General features: G+C 39.3%; 1 non-coding gene across 1 annotated transcript; it reads right to left on the reverse strand.

The window, feature by feature from the left end:
- Positions 1-14,084: 14,084 nt before the first annotated feature.
- TRNAL-CAG (transfer RNA leucine (anticodon CAG)) lies at positions 14,085-14,165 on the reverse strand. Its single transcript has one exon. It is a non-coding gene; the product is annotated as a tRNA-Leu (tRNA).
- Between the last annotated feature and the right edge of the window lie 907 nt (positions 14,166-15,072).

Consider the following 15,072-nt stretch of genomic DNA (forward strand, 5'->3'; position numbering starts at 1 on the left):
TGTCAATACAAGAAGAAGAAGGTCAGCAAAGTAGTATGTAACACAGCAACATACAGCAGCAGAAAGCCCAACACAGTAGCTTCAACACCTCAGTCCAGAAATCCCAGCAACATGGAGAAAACTAGTAAAAATGGAGAAGACAAATAGTGCGGAAATCTCTCTTTGTTTTTTCTTTCTAGATTTGAACTCTCTATGGTGTTCTTCCGCTCTCAATATTTCAGAAAATTTGGTTCTATCTTTTTTACTCTCTCCAAAATGAATTATGTCCCTGTATATTCTGTGTATCTGGAGTGTATATCGAGTGTATACTGCTCTCTCCGCCCCCTCTTTTTTTCTTCTCTCTGTCTAGTTTTTCCTCTTTTTTCAACCCCCTTCTTCCTAAATTTTCTCTTCTATTTATAGCAAAATTTTCGAAATTTTCAGATTTGTTTTTTATTATTTTTTTATTTTTTAATTAAAAGAAATCCCACTTACAAATTGCTTTTATTTTTTTAGAAAAAGAAATCCCACCTTTATTTACTTTTATTTTTAAAAATCCAACTTTAATTACTTTTATCTTATTTAAAATCCCACTTTTTATTTTTTTAAAAGAGCATCTCACTTTATTTAACTTTTCTTTAAAAAACAAACCACTATCTTTTCTTTTTCTTTTAAAAATGCTACTTTCAATTACTTTTAATTTTTTTAAATTTTCAGATACCTTTATATTTATATTTTAATTCCAACCTTCTTTTACTTTTTAATTTTTTAAAAATTTCCACAAAACTTTTTATTTTTTTAAATTTTCTACATTCTTTTACTTTTTTTAAAAGAGAATTCCACCTATTTTTACTTTTATATTTTTTTTATTCAATACTTCCCTTTTTCTTATTTTTTAAATCATTCCCGAAATTATTATTTTTGTTTTAAAAAAAAAATATTTTCGGATTTTTTTATATAAAAAACAAAAAAAGATTAAAAAAAATTTAATAGTGATAATTCAGCTTTTATTTTTTTTTTTGGTATTTTTATCCTATAATAAAAAGTGTAATAAAGCTAAAATAATAGTAGGTTAAAACCCCCTAAAATATTTACATAAAAGAGGTGATAAAAAATTAAATATTGTCAAAAATTAGGTGTTCACACACAGTGTAATTTTCCAACGAAGGGTGGTCAACTGACGACGACCCTTTATAACACGTAGCTTCGCCCCTGCCAGAAACTATTTATATTTAGTAGCTAAAAAAATGTATAAAATTTGTATAATTTTCGTATATAACATACATAATATCTATATATATGTACACAAAAAAAAATATTTTTTCGATTATTATTTTGAAAGCGGTTATATAGTGTCATTTTCCTTTCATTTTCGTTTTATATGTAGAGAATGAGCAGTTTGAGGCTGACAAAGCCCAAGTTTTCAAAGAAATTGGAGCCCTTGAAACCAAGCAACTCTCTGGAACTCAGTACTACGTAGTTAGTAGTTCCTAAGATGGCAGATACCGTAGTTGTATGTGTAAATGAGAGAAGTTTTCTCACTGAACAATGTTTTACTGGACAATAGTTTTAATTCTTGAAATTAATGTGTAAATGAGAGGAGTTTTCTCACTGAACAATGTTTTACTGGACAATAGTTTTAATTCTTGAAATTAATGTGTAAATGAGATGAGTTTTCTCACTGAACAATTTTTTACTGAACAATAGTTTTAGTTCTTGAAATTAATTACTAATAGAACTTCACCTTTTTTTGTATGAAAACTCTAGTGCATGATGAGTGGGTTAGGCACACGTCACTTACTTGAATACCACATTGAAAAAATTTGGTATTTAAGTGGGTAAGAATAGAACATCGAGCCCATTATCCGCCGAGGTTCGGAACTTGTGCTACTGCCATCAGAGATTTCTTTTTTATAGCCCTCGAGGATTTCTCGATTATCAAAAAGAAAAAAGAAAAAAATTTGAATGTATTGAATCTCTTCATCTAAAAAAGGAAAAAGAATCTCTTTGAATCTTTAGAATTGTAGTTAAAGTATGAAAGGCTGCATTAGAAATAAGCAAATGTTGATTGCATGTACACTTCTCTATGAATCCTGACAAGTTTTAATACCTGCAGTATCTTCTCTATTATAATTATGTCTAATTCCTTCAAGAAAATTTTTCAAGCTTACGAGCAATCAGGAAAATATCCAGCATCTAGTTCCCATTGAGAAATAAACTATAAGTTTGAAACTACCTAAAAAAATTTACTAAGTTATAATAGTTAACAATTCAAAATATTTAAAACGGAAAAGGGACATATATGCCAGTGAACTATGAGAATTAGGACAGATATGCCCGTTGTTAATAGTTTGGCACAGATATGCCTCATCCGTCCAATACTTGCTCATTCATGCCCTTAGTTTAACGGAATCTCTATTTTATCTTTCTTAAATAATTAATAACTGGATCCAACCAAAATCTACTGACCCGATCCGTTAGGACCCGACTCACCCTTATTTCAAAGATATTTTTTAATATATTATTTTTGTTTGATTGGGAAATTGTGTGATAATCATATTTATTTATTCGAGTAATTTGATAATCGATTTTTTTGTTATACATCATTTTGGGGAGTAATCCTACTAAAAGTAGTAATTGGTAGTATTTATTTATTATTTTAATAATATAATATTCGAATTAATTTGTGCTTTCTTTAATTATTTTACCATCTATAATCTTCAAATTAGCTGGTTTCAAACTTAAACCCTCCGATAATCTTCAAAGGTCTTTCCTTTTTCCTTTTTATTATTACTAATTTTTAGTCTTTGTCACTGAAATTTCTTTTTCCCATATAACTGGATGAACTTTAGATAAAACTAATTCATTATTGTTTTTTAAGAAAATTTGGAACCTTTTCCATAAAAAATATTTTGCATTTTGAGAAATAGTTTACTTTGGAATTCACAGATTTTTTCAGTCTCTAATTGTGTATAAAGGTAGCTGACATATGGTAGTTTGTAAAAGTGGAGGATAGGGTGTAAAATTTGGGATTTCTTTTTACTGGTGTTTGGTTTCTATTTTTTGAAACTTGAATTGCTAATCCTGAAAAATTCATGTATTAGTTTATACCTAATATTAGTAGCGGAGCTAGGAATTTCATTGAGGGTATCAAAATATAAAGAAGTAAAGAAAAAGTTAAGGAGATTTAACATATAATGTATCTACATAAAATTTTAAAAAATTAACCTAGCTACATAATGTAATTTTTCGGCAAAAGGGTATTGATTAATGGTAAAATAATTGAAGAAAATACAAATTAATTCGAATATTATTTTATTAAAATAATAAATAAATATCAATTACTACTTTTAATAGGAGTACTTCCCAAAATGATGTATAAAGAAAATTGATTATCAAATTACTCAAATAAATATGATTATCACACAATTTCTCAATCAAACAAAAATAATATATCAAAAAATATCTTTGAAATAAGGATGGATCGGGTCCTGACGAATCGGGTCAGCAAATTTCGGTTGGGTCCAATTATTAATTATTTAATAAAGAAAAATAGAGGTACCGTTAAACTAAGGGCATGAATGAGCAAGTATTGGATGGATTGGGCATATATGTGCCAAACTATTAACGACGGGCATATCTGTCCTAATTCGCATAGTTCAATGGCATATATGACCATTCCGTATTTAAAAGTTATTTGCAAAAACACGGTCGAAGAAAACATTGTTTGACTCCCCATATAGTAAAAGGTTCGCTCTTTTTTAAATGGAGAGAGCGCGCGCGCGCGCACACACACACACACATATATATATATATATGTGTGTGTGTGTGTGTGAAAGTCTATATATATATATATATATATATATGTGTGTGTGAAAGTATGAAGAGCAATATAAAAATTATGTTTTATACCCATATATTTCAAAGAATGGAGAATTTTCAACCCACTAAATTAAAAGTCTGAATCGGCCTTTGGTTACACTGAATAGAAAGCTCGAGATGATACATTGTGGTGATCAGGGTCCAAATAACAGCAAAGAAAATAATATGAGATGATTTTATCTCATCTACCTAAACATTAATAATGAGCAGAGTTATTCAATACTTGCGATGAAGGCAGCTGGACAGAGTTACCTAGTATCTATGCAGATGAGAGGTAACATGTATTTGATAGTGTTACGATCCGGATTTTCCACCCTCGGGAGTCGTAATGACGCCTACTAACGTGAACTAGGCAAGCCAATCCTTTAACTACTTACTTCATTATCCAATTATTTCTTTTTAACAAATATAAGGCGATAACGTGATAACAGCGGAAAAATTCAAATTTAAGCGGAAGACAACAATAACATATATGAAATCTGAATCTATTACAAATACTTAAGCCTGAACCACCCAAAATCTGGTGTCACAGTGTCACAAACGGTCTAAGATATGCTACATACAAAGTCTGAAGAAATAACAGCACACTGTTTCTGAATAAAGGGAAAATAAAGCAAGAAATAGGGATAGAGGGAGACGCCAGGACCTGCAGACGCTTGCAGGTCTACCTTGGATCTCCGCGTGGATTGAAGGTAGCCTCCAACTACGGTCCAAAAGCTGCTCCGGGATCTGCACATAGTACAGAGTGTAACATCAGCACAATCGACCCCATGTGCTGGTAAATGTCTAGCCTAACCTCGGCGAAGTAGTGACGAGGCTAGGACCAGACTACCAAATAAACATGTGTAGTTCAAATATATACAGCGGAAAAGAAATACAGAAATAAACAAGTAAAGTTGGGAGGGGGAAACATGCTTCGGGGAATAACAGGTAAAAACAAGATATCAAAAGAATTATAAAGGAATCAAAATCCAACCACTAACAAGAATATGGAAAACAAAGGCAAATTTCACTTTCTTTCCACATCTTGTTGCAGGCGTGCAACCCGATCCCATTTCCTGTATCCCGTGACAGGCGTGCCACCCGCTCCCATTTTACTTGTCTTGTGGTAGACGTACCACCCGCTCCCATTTCACTGGGTCTCACGTTCGCATAGAAGGAAATTTAATTCAGCATGAATAACTCATCACGTTCGCGAGGGTCCTCCCGCGAACGCGAAGAAGAAAATACCAGCACACCAGAAACTGAAGAACCTGCAATTTTTGTGAGATCAAAAACCTTTCGAAACACATCCGAAACTCACCCGAGGCCTCAGGGCTCCGAACAAAATATAGGTACTAACTCAAAAACATAATATGAACTTATCCGTGCGAAAATAATCTCTTAAACAACGAATTAAACCTCAAAATCAATGAAATTTCTCAAAACTTCTTAAAACATCAAATTTTGCATTTAAGGTCCGAATCACGTCAAATGACATTCGTTTCTTATCAAATTTCACAGACTTATCTTATTTCACATATAAGACCTGTACCGGGCTCCGAAACCAGAATACGGTCCCGATACTATCAAATTCCAAATGCATTTCATTTCCAAAGCTCATAAAAATTTCTAGAAAATAATTTTCTTTAAAAATTCATTTCTCGGGCCTGGGACCTCGGAATTCGATTCCGCGCATACGCCCAAGTCCCACATTTTTCCACAGACCCTTCAGGACCGTCAAATTACGGGTCCGGGTCCGTTTACCCAATATGTTGACCGTAGTCAACTAAAATACATTTTAAGTCAAAATTTATTATTTTTCACATATTTTCACATATAGGCTTTCCAGCTTCATGCCCGGACCGCGTACGCAAATTGAGGTGATGCTAAAAGAGGTTTTTAAGGCCTTGGAATGCGAAATACATTTTAAACACTCCACCTCTAAAACAATCGTTCGTCCTCGAACGGACATAAGAAGGAAGTACCTGAGTCGAGGAAAAGATGGGGATAACGACTCCGCATATCAGACTCGGGCTCGCAGGTCGATGCCTTTGCAGGCTGACCTCTCCAATGAACACGAACAGAAGGAAAACTCTTCCATCTCAACTGATGAACCTGCCGATCTAGAATAGCTACCGGCTCTTCCTCATAAGACAAGTCCTTGCCCAATTGGACAGTGCTAAAATCTAACACGTGGGATGGATCGTCGTGATATTTCCGAAGCATGGACACATGAAACACTGGATGAACGGCTGATAAACTCGGCGGCAATGCAAGTCTCTAAGACATCTCTCCCACTCGATCAAGAATCTCAAACGGGCTAATGAACCTAGGGCTAAGCTTGCCCATCTTCCCAAATCTCATCATGCCCTTCATAGGCGACACTCGAAGCAATACCCGCTCACCGACCATGAATGCCAAATCACGAACCTTGCGGTTGGCATAACTCATTTACCTGGACTGAGCTATACGAAGCCTATCCTGAATGATCCTGACCTTGTCCAAGGCATCCTGAACCAGATCCGTACCCATAAATCGAGCCTCTCCCGGCTCAAACCATCCAATCGGAGACCGACACTGCCTACCTTATAAAGCATCGTAAGGAGCCATCTGAATGCTCGACTGGTAGCTGTTGTTGTAGGAAAACTCTGCTAAAGGCAAAAATTGATCCCACGAGCCTCAAAAGTCAATGACACAAGCTCGGAGCATATCCTCCAAAATCTGAATAATCTCCTCGGACCGCCCGTCCGTCTGAGGATGAAATGTTGTGCTCAACTCAACCTGTGTGCCAACTCTCGCTGAACCGCTCTCCATAAATGCGAGGTAAATTGCGTACCTCGGTCCGAAATGATAGACTTGGGCATACCATGAAGACGAACAATCTCCCGAATATAGATCTCAACTAACCTCTCGGAAGAATAGGAGACTGCCACAGGAACGAAATGCGCTGACTTGGTCAGCCTATCAACAATAACCCGCACTGCATTGAACTTCCTCTGAGTCCGTGGGAGTCCAACAACGAATTCCATAGTGATCCACTTCCACTTCCACTCAGGAATCTCAATCTTCTAGAACAAACCACCAGGCATCGGATGCTCATACTTAACTTGCTGACAATTCAAACACCGAGCCACATATGCAACAATATCCTTCTTTATTCTCCGCCACCAATAATGTTGTCGCAAATCCTGATACATCTTCGCGGCACCCAGATGAATAGAGTACCGGGAGCTGTGGGCCTCCTCTAAAATGAACTCTCGAAGACCATCCACATTAGGCACACAAACTCGACCCTACAATCTCAAAACTCCATCATCACCTAAGGTAACCTGTTGGAACCTCCATGCTGCACCGTGTCTCTAAGGACACACAAATAAGGATCATCATACTGCCGATCACGGATACGCTCCAATAAAGAAGAATGAACGATCGTGCAAGCTAACACCCGAGTGGGCTCAGAAACATCCAACCTCACGAACTGATTGGTCAAAGCCTGAACATCTAAAAGCAAGCGGCCTCTCATCGATCGGAATATAAGCAAGATTGCCCATACTGGCTGATTTCCTACTCAAAGCATCAGCCACCATATTGGTCTTTCCCGGATGATATAAGATGGTGATATCAAAATCCTTTAATAGCTCCAACCACCTTCTCTGCCTCAAATTCAACTCCTTCTGCTTGAACAAGTACTGCAGGCTCTTGTGATTCGTGAACATCTCACATGTCATGCCGTACAGATAATGCCTCCAAATCTTCAACGCGTAAGCAATAGCTGCCAACTCTAAATCATGAAACGGATAGTTCTTCTCATGAATCTTCAACTGCCGCGAAGCATAGGCAATGACCTTGCCATCCTGCATCAACACTGTACCAAGTCCAATACGAGATGCATCACCATAAACTGTATAAGGCCCTGAACCTGTGGGCAAAACCAACACCGGTGCCGTAGTCAGAGCTGTCTTGAGCTTCTGAAAGCTCGCCTCACACTCATCCGACCACCTGAACTGGGTACCCTTCTGGGTCAACCTGGTCATCGAGGCTATGATAGATGAAAACCCCTCCACAAACCGATGATAGTAGCCTGCCAATCCCAAGAAACTCCGAATCTCTATAGCTGATACTAGTCTAGGCCAGTTCTTGACTACCTCAATCTTCTTCGGATCAACCTGAATACCCTATGCTGATACAACATGACCCAGGAATGCAACTGAACTCAACCAGAATTCACACTTCGAGAACTTAGCATATAACTGATTATCCCTCAAGGTCTGAAAAACCACTCTAAGATGCTGCTCATGCTTCTCCCGGCTGCGGGAATATATCAAAATATCATCAATGAAGACTATCACGAACGAATCCAAGTAAGGCCTGAACACTCGGTTCATCAAATCCATAAAAGCTACTGGGGCATTTGTTAACTCGAATGACATCACCAAGAACTCATAATGCCCGTACCGAGTGCGAAAAGTTGTCTTAGGGACATCGTATGCCCTAATCCTCAATTGATGGTAGCCAGATCTCAAGTCAATCTTCGAAAATACCTTAGCACCTTGAAGCTGATCAAATAAATCATCAATCCCCGACAATGGATACTTATTCTTGATCATAACCTTGTTCAACTGACGGTAATCAATACACATTCTCATCGACCCATCCTTCTTCTTAACAATCAACACCAGCGCATCCCAAGTTGAAACACTGGGTCTAATGAAACCCTTCTCAAGCAAGTCTTGCAGCTGCTCCTTTAACTCTTTCAACTCAGGTGGGGCCATACAATACGGCGGAATGGAAATGGGCTGAGTGCCCGGAGCCAAATCAATGTAAAAGTCAATATCCCTGTCGGGTGGTATACCCGGCATGTCTGAAGGAAATACCTCAAGGAACTCACGAACAACAGGCACAGAATCAATAGAAGGAACCTCGGCACTAGAATCACAAACATATGCCAAATAGGCCAAACACCCCTTCTCGACCATACGCCAAGTCTTCACATAAGAGATGACACTACGGGTAGAATGACCAGGAGTCCCTCTCTACTCTAAACGAGGTAAACCCGGCAAGGCTAAGGTCACAATCTTAGCATGACAGTCCAAGATAGCGTGGTAAGGTGATAACCAGTCCATCCCTAATATGACATCGAAATCAACCATGTGCAGAAGCGACAAATCGATATGAGTCTCAAGACCTCCAATCACGACCATACAAGAGTGATGGACTCGATCTACCATAGTAGAATCACCCACTGGTGTAGACACATATACAAAGGCACTCAAGGAATCACTAGGCATGACCAGATACGGTGCAAAATAAGATGTCACATAAGAGTTACTAGACTCTGGATCAAATAAAACTGAAGCATCGCTGCCACAAACCAGAACAGTACCTGTGATAACTGCATCGGAATCCTAATCCCCAGGCCTGGCTGGAAGAGCATAACATCGGGGCTGGGCCTCACCACCCTGGACTACCTCTCTGGGACGACCTGCAGCTGGCTGGACTCTAACTATAGCGGTTTGAGCTCCACCTCTAGCATCTCTACCTCCACCTCTAGCACCTCTACCCCTACCTCTAGCTGGCTATGCGATCTGTGGAACACCTGGTGCCTGAACCATGGCACGAGAACCCTGATGCTGAGAGTTACTCGGTGCTCGAGGGCAATACCTAGCAATGTGACTCGTGTCGCCACAAGTAATACAAGCCCTCAGCTGCTAGGACTGACGACCCTGGAAACTCTAAAGCGGCGGCGCACTGATAGGAGCTGACGGTTCACTGTAGGACTGCTGATCAGAATACTGCATCTGAGAACCACGGCCGCCTAAAGCACCGTGATAAACCTGAAGTGCTGACTGAAAAGGCCTAGGAGGATGGCCTCTAACATATGAATCCCTACCTCCAAACGAAGTACCACTGAATCTGCCTGAATGACGGGGCCTCTTGTCCGACCCATGACCACCTCTCTGCGACAGAACCATCTCCACTCTCCTGGCCACATTGGCCGCCTTCTGAAAAGATATCTCACTCCCAGTCTCCCTAGCCATTTGAAGACAAATCGGCTGAATAAGTCTATCAATGAACCTCCTCACCCCTTCTCTCTCTCGGTGGGAAGTATGGCAAGAGCATGACGAGCTAGGTTGATGAATCTTGTCTCATACTGGGTAATAGTCATAGAACCCTACTGGAGACACTCAAAGTGCCTCCGATAGACCTCTCTCTGAGTGACAGGGAGGAACTTCTCTAGAAATAGCTGAGTAAACTGCTCCCAAGTCAAAGTTGGTGATCCGACTGGTCTAGCCAAGCAATAATCTTTCCACCAAGTCTTGGCGGATCCAAACAAGCGAAAAGTAGAAAAATTGACCCCATTGGTCTCAACTACCCCCATGTTCCTGAGAACCGCATGACAACTGTCTAGATAATCTTAGGGATCCTCAGAAGATGCGCCGCTGAAAGTAGTAGTAAAGAGCTTGGTGAACCTGTCCAATCTCCACAAAGCATCGGCGGACATAGCTGCTCCATCACCGATTTGAGCTACCACACCTGGCTGAACCGCTCTAACTAGCTGAGTTGATGGAGTCTGAAACTGGGGAGCCATCCACTCCGGAGTGCGAGTAGCAGGAGTCTGGGTTCTTCCTCCAGCCTGAGAGATGGCTGGTACTACAAGAAGCAAGCCTGCCCGGGTGACACTCTCTATAAGGCCCACTAGATGGACCAGAGCATCCTGGAGTACCAGGGTAGCAATAAACCCCTCTGGGACCTGAGCTGGGCCCACCGGAACTGCTGGGGCCTGAACCTCATCATCAAAATCAACCTGAGGCTCCGTCGCCGGTGATGCTGCTATGGGCTGAGCTTTTCCCCTGCCTCGGCCTCTAGCACGACCTTGGCCTCGCCCTCTGCCCCTCGTGGGAGCTGTTGCTGGGGGTTCGGGCTGCTGATTGGTGGATGAGGAAGCGCATGTTCTCACCTTCTGCGAAAGAACATAGTAGAAATTCAATTAGCATTGAGAAACCAAACTGCACGACAAGAAAGAACAAGTGTGAAGTTTTTCCTAACTCTGTAGCCTCTGGGGGATAAATACATACGTCTCCGTACCGATCCCTCAGACTCTACTAAGCTTGTCTGTGAACTGTGAGACCCATGTAACCTAGAGCTCTGATACCAACTTGTCACGACCCGGATTTTCCATCCTCGGGAGTCGTGATGGCACCTACTAACGTGAGCTAGGCAAGCCAATCCTTTAACTACTTACTTCATTATCCAATTAATATTTTTTTTAACAAATATAAGGCGATAACGTGATAACAGCGAAAAAATCCAAATTTAAGCGGAAGACAACAATAACATATATGAAATCTGAATCTATTACAAATACTTAAGCCTGAACCACCCAAAACCTGGTGTCACAGTGTCACAGACAGTCTAAGATTTTCTACATACAAAGTCTGAAGAAATAATAGTACGCTGTTTCTGAATAAAGGGAAATGAAGCAAGAAATAAGGATAGAGGGAGACGCCAGGGCCTGCGGACGCCTGAATGTCTACCTTGGATCTCCGCCTGGACTGAAGTTAGCCTCCAACTACGGTCCAAAAGCTGCTCCAGGAGCTGCACATAATGCAAAGTATAGCATCAGTACAACCGACCCCATGTGCTGGTAAGTGTCTAGCCTAACCTCGGTGAAGTAGTGACGAGGCTAGTACCACACTACCAAATAAACCTGTGAAGTTCAAATATATACAGCGAAAAAGAAATACAGAAATAAACAAGTAAAGTTGGGAGGGAGAAACATGCTTCGGGGAATAACATGTAAAAACAGGATATCAAGAGAATTATAAATGAATCAAAATCCAACCACTAACAAGAATAAGGAAAACAAAGGCAGATTTCACTTTCTTTCCACATCTTGTTGCAGGCGTGCAACCCGATTCCATTTCCTGTATTACATTCTCCCATTTTACTTATCTTGTGGTAGGCGTACCACCCAACCTCATTTCATTATGTCTCGTGGTAGGTGTATCACCCGCTCCCATTTCATCATATATCTCCCATTTCATCATATCTTGTGGTAGGCGTACCACTCACTCCCATTTCATCATTTCTTGTGGTAGGCGTACCACCCGCTCCCATTTCATCATATCTTATGATGGGCGTACCACCCGCTCCCAGTTACAAGCCAATAATAATCACGAGGAGTCCCGGCAAGGGAACAATAATATCAAACAAACATCCCGGCAAGGGAACAATAATATCTCAACAATATCACGGCAAGAGAAAAATAATATCTCAACAACATCCCGGCAAGGGAACAATAATATCAAAATAACATGGGAGGCACAATAAACCACAACGGAGTCATAAGCATTTATAACACAAGACTCACGGGCATGCTTGACACCGACGTTTAGATACTCGTCATCATGCCTATACGTTGTACTCCATAATTAACACGTAGAAAATAGACACAACTCCTAATCCCTCAAGCTAAGGTTAGACCAAACACTTACCTCGAACTTCCACGGCCAACTCAAGCCTCAAACACCGCTTTCCCTTTTGAATTCCGCTCCAAATCAATTGTATCTAGATTTAATCGACTTAATAACATCAATAAACGCTAAACAACCCAATTCCAATGCTTAATTATAGCTTTCCCATCATCCCTCCCAAAAAGTCTTGGTCAAAACACGAGGTTCGGACCAAAACTCGATCACCCATTCACCCACGAGCCCGAATATATAATTTATTTTGAAATCTGACCCCAAAACGAGGTCAAATTTCCAAATAATCAAAAAGCCGTAACTCTACCCAAATCCCTAATTTTCAACCTTAATCTCATGTTTTAGGCCTAGAAATCTACTGGGTGTTGATAAAAATGAAAGAAAACGAGCTTAGGATTACATACCTATGAAGCTATGGTAAAGTTCCTCTTCAAAAATCGCCCAAGAGGTATGGAGAAGATGAAGTTTATGAAAAATGGTGAAATTCCCGTAATACATTCTGTTTTTTAACATAAAAATAACTGGGCGAATTTGGTCTATGCGTTCGCGACAGGCTCATCGCCTTTGCGATGAGCTAGGCCTGAGAGACCTTCGCGTTCGCGGAGCACTAACTCCTCAAGCCTTCGCGTTCGCGTCCAGGTGGTCGCGTTCACGTAGGTATAATACCCCTCCCCCTACACAGGCTCATAAGCCTTCGCGTTCGCGATACGAGGCCCGTGTTCGCGAAGGGAAGACCCCCCAAAGCTTTGCGTTTGCGACCTGGGTCTCGCATTCGCGTAGAAGGAAATTTTCTTCAGTATGAATAACTCATCGCGTTCGCGAGGGTCCTCCCCCGAACGCGAAGAAGAAAATACCAGCATACCAGAAACTGAAGAACCTGCAATTTTTATGAGTTCAAAAACCTTTCGAAATACATCCGAAACTCACCCGAGCCCTCGGGGCTCCAAACCAAACATAGGTACTAACTTAAAAATATCATATGAACTTATCCTTGCGATCAAATCGTCAAAATAACCTCTTAAACAACGAATTAAACCTCAAAATCAATGAAATTTCTCAAAACTTCTTAAAACATCAAATTTTGCATTTAAGGTCCGAATCACGTCAAATGACATCCGTTTCTTACCAAATTTCACAGACTTATATTATTTCATATATAAGACCTGTACCGGAATCCGGAACCAGAATACGGGCCCGATACCATCAAATTCTAAATGCATTTTATTTCCAAAACTCATAGAAATTTCCAGAAAATAATTTTCTTTAAAAATTTATTTCTCAGGCTTCGGAACTCAGAATTCTATTCCGGGCATACGCCCAAGTCCCATATTTTTTCACGGACCCTCCAGGACCGTCAAATCACGGGTCCAGATCCGTTTACCCAATATGTTGACCGTAGTCAACTAAAATGCATTTTAAGTCAAAATTTATCATTTTTCATAGATTTTAACATATAGGCTTTCCGGCTTCGCATCCGGACTGCGTACGCAAATCGAGATAATGCTAAAAGAGACTTTTAATGCCTCAAAATGCAGAATTCATCCAAACACCACAATTAATCGTTACTAAAAAAGTTATGTCATTTACAAGAAATACATGCATTATTGTAATGATTGTGTAATATTAAGTGACAAATTATTTTATTTTCTAAAGTGCAACATTAATTTAAGAGAAATGGCTGGATTTTCTCAGAAATTCAAAAGATTTTTTTCCCCTCGGATGTTCAAAAGATTACAGCTTAAAAAAAATAGGTCATGTCAAGAATGGGATTTGAACCCATGCCCTTTCGGACCAGTACCTGAAACTGGCGCCTTAGACCAACTCGGCCATCTTGACTTTGTGAGGTTGCAGTGTTACAAAATATATATATTTAAGAACTTAGACATTGATGCTTTAATTTTCTTGCTCTTTATTCAGAAATTACATAAAATTCTGTAATAAAGATATTTAGATACTATTTGAATAAATCTCGTTAAAGAAAATTTATCTAAAAATAGTACTCTTAAAATTTCTTAGTATTAAATTGTAAAAAGAACCAAGTATTACTGTCTCCTTTTCTTTTTCCAGAGATGAGGTGGTTGCTTTTCGGAGATAATTGAAGAATAACTGCAGCAGTTTTCGAAATTTCTCAGATTAGTGGAATCTTTATGCCAAAATGGCCAAAAGTACTTCAAATTTTAAAAAGACAAAATAGTAGTGATATATACAAAAAGAAAAGATGATCTTCCATTGTTTTCCTAAGGCGCAATAAGTATAGAAATGATCAATCATCAAGTATTATTATGGTATTGGGATGTATGAAGTTCTCTCCCATAACCAAGGTCTAAGGTTGAGCGTTGGAAATAGAGAAACTCATAGTAAGGAGCACTTTTTTAATGAACCTTACCTGGCGTGAATATGAATTATTCAGAACAATAATTTTCAGATACTAGACAATTTAACAAAAAAAAAAATGTTAGTATACTGTATTTGTAAAATAATTCTGGAAATATAAATGAACATAAATAAAAATGACAGAAAACCAATTCGAGCCCACTGAATTCACAGTGTTTCCTTAAGGAATTTAATCTCCTCCTAGTACCTAAGGTTATGGATTATTTCCTTCCGGGATAGAACGAATTACACACTAGTGTAGTGGTACTTCAAACCCCATTGTTTCAGCGAACACAAAATTCGGCAGCAAATCACACTTACTTTTGCTTTGTTTGATGCTAAAAGTATGCAGAAGAAGGAGAAGAAACTC

The sequence above is a fragment of the Nicotiana sylvestris genome, chromosome 5, assembly GCF_000393655.2.
Source record: "Nicotiana sylvestris chromosome 5, ASM39365v2, whole genome shotgun sequence".
In the NCBI taxonomy this organism is placed as follows: domain Eukaryota; kingdom Viridiplantae; phylum Streptophyta; class Magnoliopsida; order Solanales; family Solanaceae; genus Nicotiana; species Nicotiana sylvestris.